A 14,995-nucleotide genomic window follows, 5' to 3' on the forward strand; every position below is an offset into this window, starting at 1 on the left:
TTCATTACCGTTAATTTATTAGTAGTCATAATTGAATTTATAAGAACTAATCATTTACAGAATATTTTAACACAAATTTTGTTTTAAAATTTCAGAGGCAACAAACTAAGCCACATTAAAGGTTTTATTTTTTTGCAGAGATTGTAACTATAAGATAGTTGCCGTGTAGAATGTTTCTTTTGTACTCTGCCCTTTGGGCACACCAGTAATGTTCGCACTTTTAATATCGTCAACTGATATTTCATTATGCCTAAAGATAATTTCTCATTGATCTCATTAATGATTCTCATTGCCTAACGATTCATCTCATTGATCTAGATTCTGTACGTTAAACGGCATCGCAGTGAAAATTTAAAAATTTTATCAAAATTGATGGTGTAGTATTGTAATAGATAATACAAAAATATTGTAGTAGATAATTAAATATATTAATGAATCAGATGGAAGTCCATTACAGTAAATGTCTAAATTATATTAATTATATTTTTTATAATTATATTTACTTAAAACATATTTATTTTAGTAATTGTCTGCGAATCATTAACAATCTTCATTAGTGAATAGTTTTTTAACCTTTTTTTAAAATAATTTTAAGTACAATCGATTGTTTTATACCTATTTCCCTGATCTTATTATTGTGTAAATCTTGTAATTTAGTTTCTCGATAACTTTAACCAGCTAAAGTTTACAGCGGGTTAACGTTTGGCGTCTGCTTTTGTTTTATTGTTACGCAATTAGCAATTATTTAGAACATATTATTGCTTCCGCTTATATGTTATTCACAGATACTGAGAAATACTTTGGTATATAATTTACGTCACTTAAACAAATTTTTACCAGTTTCAATCTAGTCACAGCAAATTTGAATTCTAGTCTCAGTAAGCGTACAATGCTTTCATTTCTTTTCAGGATTATAATAAGTTAATAGATTTTACACATTAAATTCTTCCCTTTTGAAAATCATATTAGAAAATTTCTTTCAGATTTATTTAGTATTATTATAGAAAAAATAAGGAGAATTTTGAATCAATTTCACTGTGTTTCTCGAAAATTGAATTTTTTTAAACGCTTTAAACTTCTATATCACTTTCTGTTGAAGCCATAAATATTGTTAAGAGGATAAACACTGAGAGAATATATTTACCTTAAACAAGAAGTTATTTCGAAGGGATTATAATATTTTTATTAAAAAATTTCATGGTCAAAAAGGATTCAAAAACGAACTTTGAAAAACAGGACTAAAACCTGAATTAAATTCTCTTTACTTACAACTATATAAAGTATATTGTTTTTTAGTGCACCATTAAAGTGAAAAAATTTTAACTCTAGGAATAAAACCTGTAAAACATATTCACTTACAAAATAAGATTTAATGACTTCACCTTTCGTTGTGTTCAGAAAATTAAATCTTATGATTTATCATTTAACTTATTTATGATAGGATTGGTGCTTAAAAATTTCGGTATGACCTCATTTCCTAGGACAACTGAAATTTGCGCAAAATTTTTCCTTAGCCGAAATTAGCTTGCAAACCGTTTTTGGATATACTTTTGTACAAACCTTTTCCTTATTTCAAGCTCTAGAATCAGTTTCCAAATTACTTCGCTATCCTCCTCAATCATTCTGTACATACATTGCTGCTGTAATATACTAGTATAACATTCTGATAACTTCTAATATATATAATACACTGCCTTTATTTCATCCAAATAAAATAAGTCTAACACTATTCTTTATTTATAGTTCTTAATCAATAAACTATTATTTTATTTTTATTTAACTTATAACGTACTGGTCTGTAAAATATTTGAACGTTTTCTATATTATTATTATACTGTACCTTTATTAACACCGTATTTAGTGGTTATTACGATTGTTATATTTATTATTATTAAAAATAAATACTATTTTATTTTTAAACTGTATTATTGTTTTTAATAATTAAATCCCTTAATAAATAAATTAATATTTTTAAGGTGACTCATATTAATTTTTTATTTTCTTTATTTTAGGCGAATAACTGAAGAATAATGGTATTAATTAATTAAACGAGATAATTTTTTGTCATTCAAATTCTGTTGGAAATTTAACCGTAATTTTATACGCTTTATTAATTTTTATATGTATTTTAACTAATGCAATATAAATTTCAAATAAACTCGCTGGGTTGGTCTAATGGTAAACTCGTCGTCGTAAATCACCTGATTTCAAAGTAGAAGTTCTCAGGTTCAAATCCTAATAAAGATAGTTGCTTTTATTCCGATTTGAATAATAGATAATGGATACCGGTGTTCTTTGGTAGTTGGGTTTCAATTAACCACACTTCTCAGGAATGGTCGGTCTGAATTTGTTCAAGACTACACATTTACCTGTTCAGTTGTACACTGATAAGTCGCTAATGACTTTAATTATTGATACGACTATACATGAAAGAATTAAAAAAAAAATTAAATAAATTATTCCACTTCTCAGCGCCTTTCGCTTGCGCTGATACAAACTATAAAGTAGTGGTTTGAAGCATCCCAGTATTGACAAAGAAAAATCAAACTCTTGGCATTTATTTTGACACTCTTTCAGAAAAAGATAAATAATATCGATCTTATATCATAATAAAAACATTCCCATCACTGTTGTGAAAGACATACCTACGGGTTACTCCAGAGGATGCTGCTGCATATCGTATAATGATTTTTAGTACTTTGTAACAGTTGCTGATGTATTTTATTTCGATTTTTGTTGGTAAGTACCGAAAATTTCCTTATTTACATATTCTCACAAACGGCAATATAATTATCACTCATTAGAATATTGTGAATAATGTCTTTGTTGATGTTTACATGATAAACATGCATTTAATGTTTGCTCCATTGAATTTTATACGGATTCATGTCTGAATTTTTATGGAAAATTCATTGAACACTGGTATTCGACAAGACAAGTGAAACGAAATTATGACTGGTAGACGGTTTCAGGCTAGCTTTGTAGTTTCCAGATCTTACGTCACCATTTTTTATGTAGATGTTCGTAAAAACCTACGTTTAACATACGGCGTCTTGTTCTTCGGTGAACTAGCTTCTTCAAATTTCTACACCCAGTCTTTAATAGTACGACTGAAGGCACCACATCATTTCGATAAGTATTGAAATGGCTTCGAAACATCGTTTGTTTGCTTAATACTGTCGCCATTTTATTAGAAACGTGTGTTGTTCAATCCTAAACCACAGTTAATCGTAACTATATGGAAAAAACTTATTATTACAGGAAAACATAATATAACAATGTTTACATTGTAAATCACTTAATTTTCATCAATATTTATGGAAAGACTGAATTAAATTAAATCACTGATAATCTAAATATTATTATGTGTTTATATACTGAAGTTATTTGTATTATAATAAAGTGTTTAAGTTACCTCATTTGCTGAGAAACGCATTAGGAAAACATTTGTGTTTGGATCTCTTAATAATCTAATACTTCTGGTCCTATTCTTTTCTTCTAAAAATGAAAACATTATTTTTTAAAAGCTTTTATTTAACTCGCTTTAGGAATAATCAAATCTTGCAACTGATATATCTTTTGATCTATCGTATGAAAATCAATGAAATTTGGTACACGTATGTAACTTCGATGACAATAAAGCACTACGGTGTCGGAATTTGATATGACCCACCCCCACGCCCCCAAGCACTACCCCTACGCTAAATTTATGCATTTAGTTGAAAATTTTCGTTTCTCATGAACTATCGCATGAAAATGATTGAAATTTGGTACACGTATGTAACTTCGATGTGTAAAAATATTGTGTGCGGGTAGACAAAATATTGTCTACCACTGACGGCGAGGGAGGCATGGCGCATTCCTATGACCTCCCATGGAGGTCATGGGAATGCGTGGGGGATCGAGGACAGGTACAAGTCCATCTTGATACGTGTAGGGGCTAGGGAGGCAGCCTCTATGCCTAGGGTGTTCGGGCCTACTCACGCGCAAGAGTGGGTGCGTCGGAGCTCCCCGATGATGGCATGGGGGACCCTCGAGGTGTGCACGGGGGGACGCGTAACTGCGAAGGGCAAACGAAATGTGTGTCTTGATCAGGTACAATAGGGACTGGAAGGGTGCTCTCCTGCGGAGAAAAATTCTGAAAGATTCTAATCACCAGAAGAGGTGATTAGTATGTTTTCGAGGAGCAACGAGAAACCCCGATGGGATGTCTGAGTTCGGACGAACTAGGGAGGGCAGACTGCGCTGCCATGAAACCCTGAGGCGACTGTGTTAAGCTTTTTAGCGTGGGCTGGTCGTCTTGGGGGAGTTTAAAAAAAAAAAAAAAACTTACTAAAGACTGAATTATTAATGATGCAAATAACGTACACGCAATATAACCAAGTGAAAAGATTTTTTATTGATAAGAAATATGAACTAACAATGAAATCCAATCGGTTAAATCCAATCAGTGATTGACATACTTGAATATTTAAATATGAGGGTGATCAAAAACCGTTCACAAAAGAGTAACAATATCATTCTTTGAACATGATTCTTGAATGAACTGTGAATCAGTTAACGCGTGACGGTTTGCGTGACGCTCGTTTTTTCTTAGTTGACTCCCCATCCCGAAGTCTGCGTTAAGAAACTTCGCTTCAATAAATTGTTTTAAGAATTGATTGGATACCTTTTTTGGCTACTAATAAGCGAATTAGTGCTTCTTTGTCGTAATAATAACTCAGCGCTCTATAATGTGGTGTTTTTATACTGTTCAGTTCCATTAGTCAAAATTTGTATTAATAATATGGAATTAAAAATAAACAGGAGGGCTGCATAACAGTTCTCTAAGGAGCATCATTAAATTACGGTGTAGATTATAAATAATTAACCTGAGTTCCAAAGTAGTCGTTCCTTATTTATAATCATTAAATCAGACAAAAAAGGATTTACACGTTACTTTATTATAATTTTTTTAGGGATTTTATAATTTTGTCAGAAAATTGAAATGAAGAGAGAAGTATAGAACGGGAAATCTGTAGGAGAGATCGGTTGAAGTAAATTATAACGTAGGATGTAATAAATATATTGAAATTAAAATATGAACATAGAATAAATATTAATGAAGGAATAGGATTCAAACCACTCAAGTACTTATGATGAAAAAATATAATAAATAAAATTCATCGTCAATGAATTTACACGATGAATTGTGAGAAAAACTGTATTAAGTAAATTGTACGTTTTAAAATTTAAAACATAAAGAATGACGTTTTGTTAATAATTTTCTATTCCTAAAAAATACTTCATTTAATTCATATTAATAATGGAACTATATATGCTACTTAGATTTATTAAGCCATCACAGTATTTGAAATAAGTTTATTAGAAAATATTTTTCCTTGCAAGCGTCATTACCTCAACAATTAATGATGGTCAGGTCTGGTCAGATTTAGGTAACGCCAATGAAAGCATTACTATCCTAACATAATTTCTCTCCTATAAATATGACAAACTAACAACGGGTTATAATCGGGAAGGTCAGTTGGTAATAATAAATTTCTATCGTTATTGTTTAACTACAATAGCAGAAGGACGTTAAAACCTTTGTAATAGGTGAACAATAGATCCACAGGAATCTGGCCATGCCTAAAAATTTCTGTTACGCCAAATGTGTACATTAACATGTAGTGTATGTGTTATTTACTAACACAATAGATGAAAGAAACACTGTGTTTACTAATGTTGAGAATTAAGAATTGCTGTCACAATAAACTGGTAATTGTTGGAAAAAACTAAAAACAGCCATCTTCGTGTAAGCTAATATAAATTACATTTAACATTAACAAATAACATACATTACTAAATAACAAATAACGTTTAACATTGAACAATCTATAATAACTTTAAAATTATATTATTTGCAGGCTTAACCAAAATTTACGCAAAATATGGACGATTAAAAGTTAACTTTTATTGATACTTTTAAGTTACGAAGAAAATATTATTATTTTATCACCTCAGAATTATAGTTTTATATAATACAGTATTTTTAAATTCTCTCAATTTTAATCTTATTTAATCCTTAATTTTTGTTGTAATCCTTTTAAAATATTTATGACCGTTCGAATGCAGAACATTATTAGTGTAAATATTTTTCTATCACGTAAATACAACCATTAAAAAATAATTATAACTTTGTATTGGTTAGTACGATTTATAACCTTTTGATCGATAATTCTCTTAGTAATCCTATCCTGCGGTAATATTAACAAGTGTGCACAGAAGGAAATTCGCTTGTTTTTCATAGTGTCAATTAAGGATTCCAAGTTTTCGTACAGAAATTTATTAGGCAATAATCTATACTGATTTTCGTGTTTATATTTTTTGTTTATGCAGGTTCTAAGAATCGTGCGTTCAACTTTAAGCAAAGGTTCAGTCCTATTTTTCTGATTTAATCTAAATAAAGTCTCGCTCGCGTAAGTAATTACTGGTTTAACCACAGTTTTGTAATGTCTAATTTTAGTGTTAATTAGATTAATTAACATTAATTTAATGTAATAAATAACATAAATAAAATAACATTAATTTTAATGTTATTTCCTTTTATAAATTATTCTCCTATAATTTTGTATATTTCCTTACTGTTTTTGATTAAAATGTGTTTCGTAAAAGTTACGAAAAGAATTTTATTATACCAAAAAGTACATATTATTAATATAAAGTATGGAAATTTCAATTGATCTGTAATATTTAACAGGTATATGAAGGAGATTTTCTGTAAATGTTAGTTGGTTAATTATATGCATTTTAATAGCTATTTGAATAGCTATAATTGCCATCAGTAAAACATAAAAAGACATCCCAAAAATGTAGTAATTTAGTAAAAAATTTTATGATTAGCCTAGGCTTTAATATGTTTTTATTTTTATTAATTAAAAATTATTTTACCTCTTTAAATGAGGTAATGACCTCTTTAAACGCTTATTATAAAAATTCGTCAACAGAAAACGCTTATAAACTATTTAAAAAAATCTAAATCTAAAATCAGCTAGCGTTTTTAATTATTAAACAATCATCATCACCAGTTATTTTAGGAATATGCAGAAGCCCACAGAAGCAGGATTATAATATAAATAAATGTTAAAAAAATTATAAAAATGAAATAATTAAAATTAACCTTTGAATATCATAACAGTGATAACGTTATAAAATGCTGAAACAATTAATTGGCAGGTTATTGAAACAAATTTTTCCTAAGGCATTTCGGATCTAATTAATTATTATCACCTTCATCAGTGGAATTTCCGGTAGAGCTGCTGTTAATGTCATCTTTTCTACAAAAGATGAGGAAATTTGCATATAATCTTATTTTCGTTATTTTTAGTGTAATCATTAACGTAATGATGTCAAGTTAGTCGAAATGCCAGCTTTCGTGGCGCGAGTGGTAGCGTCTCCGTCTTTCATTCGGAGGTCGCGGATTCGAATCCCGGTCAGGCATGGCATTTTCACACTCGCTACAAATCATTCATCTCATCCTCTGAAGCAATACTTAACAGTGGGTCCCGGAGGTTAAACAAAACAAAATAAAAAAAAAAGTTAGTCGAGATGTTGGCTTTTATATATGTATAAAATTTGCATCATATTATTGTTTTTGAATTTCCTATTTCTATAAGGGATTTCTAGTCATCGCTTCAGCACTTTACACAAATTCAACTAAAATTCTTTTATAGCTGATAAGTAAATAAGAAAAGTGTACGTATATTTGCTAATCTTAACATAACAATAAATTTGTCACAGTGGTTTGATTACTATCTACGCATTTATAACCAAAACGTAAAAAAAAAAAACCAACGGTAACACAGTATATAATCTGTTTGCTCTAACTACTGTAATCAGTATGTCAGCATATATGGAGTCTGTTTACGCCAGCAGGATCCAACACACGTTAAGGAACTAAATACAATATAAAATACTGACTTTATTTGCTTTTTAAGGACAAATGTCTTCGAAGAATTTTTTAACGGTACTTTTTCATTGATCGCGAGTGTCGTTTACAATTTTTATTAATAAAAAGGAATATTTGATAAAGAATACAAAAACACAATTATTGAACAAAATATTTCAATATTTCAATGAAAAACAGAATTAAAAGCCACTGTTAATATTAAAAATACATATATTAATCGGCTTATTTTATTTAATGTTGCTTTTATTTTTAATTACTGTTTTTTAATTTATATTTATTTTAGCTAATTCCTATAAATCAACTCAAATTGGTAGCTCAACAACTAAAATGTTCGTATAAGTTTAGAACTTTATTTCTGTAAACGGTTATGACCGACGACATAAATAATATAAATTACATAGGTATTTAATAAAACTTAACTCTTTATTAGAATAAATATGATGTTAGAAGAATATGATTTGACGAGATTAATACAAACTACTTCTGCTGATTCTATTGGCGAGTCACACTTGAGAATAAATATTTCTTTATATTTTATTTAAATCTTTTATTTTTTGACAGAAATCTAAAAACTTATAATTTAACAGTTACACTACGAAAGAGAATACTGATATATTTTTACTTCCTTGTACGAAGTAAAGAAAGTATTGTGATTGCGAAAAATTTCGGTTTTCAGATTTCAACGGAAGTATCCATTTTTATCATCCCCGAATCTATTTTGACTAGTTTCGGTGTGACGTCTATACGTACGTATGTATCTCGCATAACTCAAAAACGATTAGCCGTAGGATGTTGAAATTTTGGATTTAAGACTATTATAACATCTAGTTGTGCACCTCCCTTTTTAATTGCAATCGACTGAACCAGTGTCCAAACAAAAATGATATGACAATTTTGTAGCGTGTGATAATGCCATCTCTGACAGGGACTTTTGGACACTTTTGTTTACAGAAGTGTCCAAAAAGCCCAAAATCCAAAAACATTGGATTTTGGACTTTTTCTTAACTGCAGTAATAAGCCATCATGGAGAGCTTTTAAACGATATATCATAAGCGGTACTTATTTTCATTGGTTCCAGAGAAATGGAATTTCAATTAATGAAATATTTTGAACTTAGAAGGGGAAGGCATATCGGTTCGAATCAAACTCCATCTCCTTTTTTAACTTTTTTTTTTTTTTAATTTATATATATGAAAAATTAAAATATCATAAGTTATTAATAAAATAAAATTTTATGTGTTTTTCAATTTTTTTAAAAATGTGTATATGTAATTTTATAGGCTTACAAGGAAAATGCAGTTAATTTGATACGGATTTGAGTATTAGATCGTGAATACTGGTGTTCTTTGGTGGTTGGGTTTCAATTAACCACACATCACAGGAATGGTCGACTGAGGCTACAAGACTACTACGTATCATTCATACATATCATCTTCATTCATTGTCTGAAGTAATACCTTACGGTGGTTACGAAGGCTAAACAAAAAAAGAAAAAAAAACGTACAAGGAAATCATGTGATGTCCAAACCGTATTTTTTAATTTTATTTGAAGAAATATTTAATAAAAATAAAATGCATTTTTTTGTAATTTTATACAGGTATTGCTCAATCACTTTAGATTAATTATGAAGGGGACATTGTAAAGGGCAGTAATAAATAAAACTCTGTAGTTATATTTATAAGCAAGAAATGAAGAAAATTTATTTAACTCTTAATGGTATGAGGGTAGGTTATATGAATGGCCGACCTCTGTGGCGTAAGTGGTAGCGTCTAGGTCTTTCATCCAAACGTCCCGGATTTGAATCCCTGTCAGAAATGGCATTTTCACACGCTACAAATATGTCATCTCAATCTCTGACGCGTAAAAATCATCACAAGCAATACCTAACGGTAAAAAAAAAGTTATATGAGTATAGTAAGAGGCATTAAGAATGTTGTAAGCTTACAACAATGAAACTTTCTATTTTGAGAAATTTTATTTCGCTGATTCTCTCATACACAACAGTTACGTATAAGTAATAGAAAAAAATTATGTGAAATAATTCAGGAATTTTTAATAAAAAAAATCAATACCTTTCAATTTTTTCGAAAGGTTTTGAATGCTTCAGTTATTTTTGTTTCTATATATTTCAGGGATTTTGTTTTTATTTTTCTTATATTCAAACTAAAGAACAAGAAAATTAAAAAAAAATTCAAGAAATATAAATAAAAAGTAAATCTCTTTTCTTCCGTATAATATGAACAGATAATAAGTGAAATAAGAGCTATAAGCGCTGAAAACTGAAGTACTTTTAAGCTCTGAAATACATACAGAAATTATCTTATTTTACACAAATTTATGGTTATTGTACCGTAAGGATTTAGTGGGGGTTTTACAGGCAAAACATTTTTCTCATGCTTTACTCTCTACTTAAAGTCACTTCCACTTTTTACATCAATGGCAACAATGATTTTTTTTCTTTTCTTTCTGCGTGAATGCTTGTTTTAATGCCAGTACTCTGTGAAAACACGTAAGTAATGCAATCCATTACACTCAACGTACGGTTGAGGTATTTCATTCAAAATATCTTTTCTTTAAAAAATGAAGAATAAATAAAGAACGATTCTGAATTAAATTCAAAAAATATTAAAAATATTATATAAATAATTCCAACTTTTAATAATAAAAGTCTTACACTCTTAGACAAAAGTTACAGTTTACTCAATATTATAAAGCATCACATACTTTTTATTTGTCATTTTAGAAAGCTACTGAATTTTCTGAGATTCGGTTAGCCGACATTTACAAACGGATATAATTAAATAAAAATTCTAATCTAAATAAACATATAAAAATATTCTATACCAAATTTATTAACGATTGAAAGCTTAAAAGAAACGAACCGAAGATATCATTCCTACCCAATGGTGTAATTTATTAGCATAATTCAAAATTATTTTCTAATTAACGCAATTCTGCATTACCAAATTTGTATTAATTAATGGTTCAATTAATTAATGCCACAAAAATTATTTAAAATTAATTGCCTTAAATTTATACATAAATGTTTGTTTATAATGCGAAGTATGCTAGAAGTTAATGACGCCAATGTCAAGTCTTAATTGAATAATCTTATCGATTGAGTTGAAATTCTGGGACATCTGACGTATGACGACGACTAGCTGTCGTCAGTAAATTACATCCAAGCATTAACAAAATATTGAAAAAGTTCAGAAACGAAATAATGATTCTTCTAGCGTTTATCACCCGATAACTTAGAACAGTTTAATAAAAAAAAAAAAAAAAATTAGTACGTAAATAATAAAATAGTACGTAAAAAAAATAAAAAAAATATTTTAGGTAAGAATATTATTTATTAGAAATTGATATAATTTATTTTAAGATAGTAGAATATAATTTTCTTTCTTGTTAACTTAGTTTAATTTTTCATATAATTAATTTCAGTTAAAAATAATATGAATAGTAATACTAAAAATTAAACTTATATTTATTAAATGAACATGATTGTTTTCATGAAACCAAAATTCGTAAATTTAAGTGCTCGATTGGATTTATAAGTACATGAGTAAAAGGTTTATTGTAATTAACAGGTAATTAAACGGTTTATTGTAATTAATTTTTCAGAGTAACCCTCTGAAAAATTAAATTAATAGACCAAAAATACATTTTAAATAATTTCTGTTACTTTAATAATAATAAATACGTAAACCTAATTTTTATTTTATATGACATCAATATGTTCTGGATTACCTTTTCTATAATTAGCTTCATTTATTTATCTTTATGGTGTTTCTATTTAGTTTTCGACCAAATTATTTAATTATTGTTAGACAATAAAAAAAAAACCAATCGGTAGAAAAAATCTTAACAAGTACTTTCAAATTTTAAGAATAATTCTTCAAGAAAGCTACCCGTTCAAAGATAATTTTTACTGTACAAAAACGAAAGCCTTTAATAAGTTCAATACGATCGAATTGAGTCTAGAGATATGTATATATCTGTTAATTATTTCGCGTTTATGTAATTTAATTGATGTAGACGACTGTTTGCAAAACTTTGTGACTGTTACCTATTTGTGCGAGGACAGGAAAAAACTGTAATACTATAGATACCGGTAGTAAGTATGAGAAATATATGGGGAAAATCTTTTTTTAGTTTTTAAATTTTCGTTTTAATTAATGTTAAGAGCTTCCTGCAACGATTTCGTGTTATAAAAAGCGTTTTAATATCATTACAACTGTAAAATAAAAATAAAAAAATTACATATACATATATATATAAAGGCAATGTTCGTATGTGTGCCTGCTATAAAGTAAAAAACAACGACCGATTTACGCGCGGTTTTTTTTCAAAAAGGTCCGCGTTGTCCGGAGAAGGTTTGAAGCTATTGAAATCCTCGATCTGGCCAGTAGAAAGAGAGTTAGGGGTATTTTGAACCGACCACTGTGTTTAGAGAGTGGTTTGAATTAAATCCAATAGGTAGTGATGTTGTTTTGACAATTGAATGGTCAAAACCATTCAATAACTTTATATTCTAACTTATAAAGTGAAAGGTTAAGTTTTGCGAAGTTCCGTAATGTTCAGTTTTTTAATGTTTTATCAAACTTTCAATTGTGTTCATTTAATATATATATATATATATATATATATATATAATATTATGGTATAGCAAAGTATGTTATAGTATTTACCATACTTAAATACTATACTATACTACACTTATATATTTGCTAATATTTTGTAAACTTTAGAGAAATATATCCTTTTAAAAGTCAATATTTTTACCTTATATGAATTTAAAAAAGTAGGCGTAGGATTATATTCTTAAAAAAATAACCTTCACGTTGGGTGTACCACCCAATCTTTTTGCTAAATTATGTCTGGCACTCCCTTTCAACCTTTCATAAAATTACCCCTCATTCCTATTCATTCTTGTAAGATTAATATTCAAGCCATTACTGTATATTAAACAATAAACTAACTGTTCTTAAGGAACTCGTTTCACATTGTGAAGTAGACAAAAATCATTAATTAAATAGTAAAACTGGAAAAAAAAATTAATATAAATAAATTTCTCTGTTAGTACAAATTTTAGTTACAATTTCAACCTTATTTATATTTATCAATCGTAAACTTAATACAATACAAACAAATCTGTCCCCTAAAAAAAAAACAAGTTTTTTGTTTAATAAAAATAATGAATCTTGAAGCTAGCACTGTGTCAACTGAACCTGCTCCAACTGACATTCTATTACCCATTTCGCCTACAATACGGTTCGCTACGGAACCGTCTATATATTGTTCTATATACTCGTATAATGCAATAATTACATTGCGCAAAATTAATATTTATTGCTATTATCATAATTATTATTTCATTCATGTTAATATTAATAATGTTAAGAATTAATATTAAATAATATAATTCGTTATTAATTGGTAATGCAGAGTTCATCCCTTATGAAAAAAATCTTGTTTTTCACGTAATATTATGCTGATCCATTGATGAATTATAAATGATGTGTAATTAACTGAAGTTATATAAATTGTTTTATAAAACTTTAGAAAGTAAAACGTTAAGCTTCTTTCTGCACGTTTTACACAAATTTAAATAACACACAAACTTCAAAAAATTAAAAATAAACACAATACTTTAAAAACTAAAGCGGTTGAATGTCATAATTCAAATAGTTAAATCTTGAACTTACCATCTTACAAAGACATTTGAAAAGATTCTGCGGTTTTGTCCATAAAATCAATCTACTGCCTTTAGAAACTGGTGTAGAAGTTCTCCCCTTGAAGCAATCTAGCAACTGTTGTCTAGTCCTATTTTCGGTTCTGAATTTTTTTCGCTTTTACGTACTTATTCATTTAATTCTAATGTCATGATGTTCAGTAAGGCTAAAAACAATAAGAATATTGTTTTTATTTTTTTCCTATTTGTAACCCAATTGTACTGTTCTTAGACTTCTTTTACTTCCTGAGAATCCTGTTGAATCTTTCAGACGTACCAACAATTTTAGAATAGTGGGCAACTATTTTACTTTGAGATGAAATTCGTTTACGGTCTTCCTCACTACGCCCATTTTGAAATCATCTAGGCCTGTTACTGGTTCATCGCGGATTTTAAATTTTCTTGGTGTACTAAAAGAAGTAAAAGCTTCTGATGGGTTTTCTTGTAATTTTTTTAATAGCTCTTTTTCTATTCCTTAGTCTTTGCGATGGTGATATTTTAAAGGCAGCTGCTGTTCTTTCTTCACACTTTTGAATTGGAATAATATGCTTGTCGTCATTTCCCGACTTTCCAAATTTTCTTAGTTCGTCTTTCATGAATTCGTACACATTCGAGATTAACTTTCGAGCTTTCTGACTTAAATTTTTACGAGTCATAATGGATTTAAGTTCATTCATCTTGGTTGCAACTACACAACAAATAAAAAATTAATTATAAACACTACACTATAAATCAAGAAAGGCAAAACGCAGCACTGGCGAAACGCACTCAACAGATGAAGAAAAATGACTGAATATTACTATTATTACGCATTGCTTTCGACTTAATGGATTCTATAAATAGAAAAAAATATAATACTGCACTTGTTTTTATTTTGTATTCTGATGCTTGCTATCGGAGTGTCTTTACTGTTAGCTAATGAGAAAGATTCATTTATTACAACAAACATACAAAATAATTACAAAATTGCTTCATTTTCCAAGGAAGTGTTGACTTTATATTTATCAATTTTACCAATAAATGCATCATTTGTTAATTTTAATCGTTGGGCCATAACTTATTATAATTTAAATTTAGAAATACCTATAACAATTTCAAACAATAATTATAAGTTTAATGCAATTACACAGGATAGATTTATTTTAATTGTAATTAATATTAAAAAAAAATATTAATTATACTTAACATGGATTTGAGGTAACAATTTCTTTATTAAATAAGGTTTACTTTTAACGTAAAATGATTTAGTTTTTCAAATGATGAACAGATTTAGTTTTTCCGTACTGTAAACACATATATGAGAAAACAATGA

The 14,995-nt window shown here is 28.4% G+C and overlaps 1 protein-coding gene across 3 annotated transcripts in view; it reads left to right on the top strand.

Moving 5' to 3' along the window:
* The window catches only part of LOC142320974 (neurotrimin-like), a 615,054-nt gene that overhangs the window by 94,191 nt on the left and 505,868 nt on the right, over positions 1-14,995 (top strand). Inside the window, exon 2 of one of the 3 annotated variants that reach the window (XM_075358973.1) lies at positions 6,379-6,458. The exons of the other annotated variants lie outside the window; for them this stretch is intronic. The gene's annotated coding sequence lies outside the window, so the exon portion shown is untranslated. The remainder of the gene's footprint in view (positions 1-6,378; positions 6,459-14,995) is intronic. 3 annotated transcript variants of the gene reach the window in all.

Source organism: Lycorma delicatula, chromosome 3 (assembly GCF_047948215.1).
Source record: "Lycorma delicatula isolate Av1 chromosome 3, ASM4794821v1, whole genome shotgun sequence".
NCBI classification, from domain to species: domain Eukaryota; kingdom Metazoa; phylum Arthropoda; class Insecta; order Hemiptera; family Fulgoridae; genus Lycorma; species Lycorma delicatula.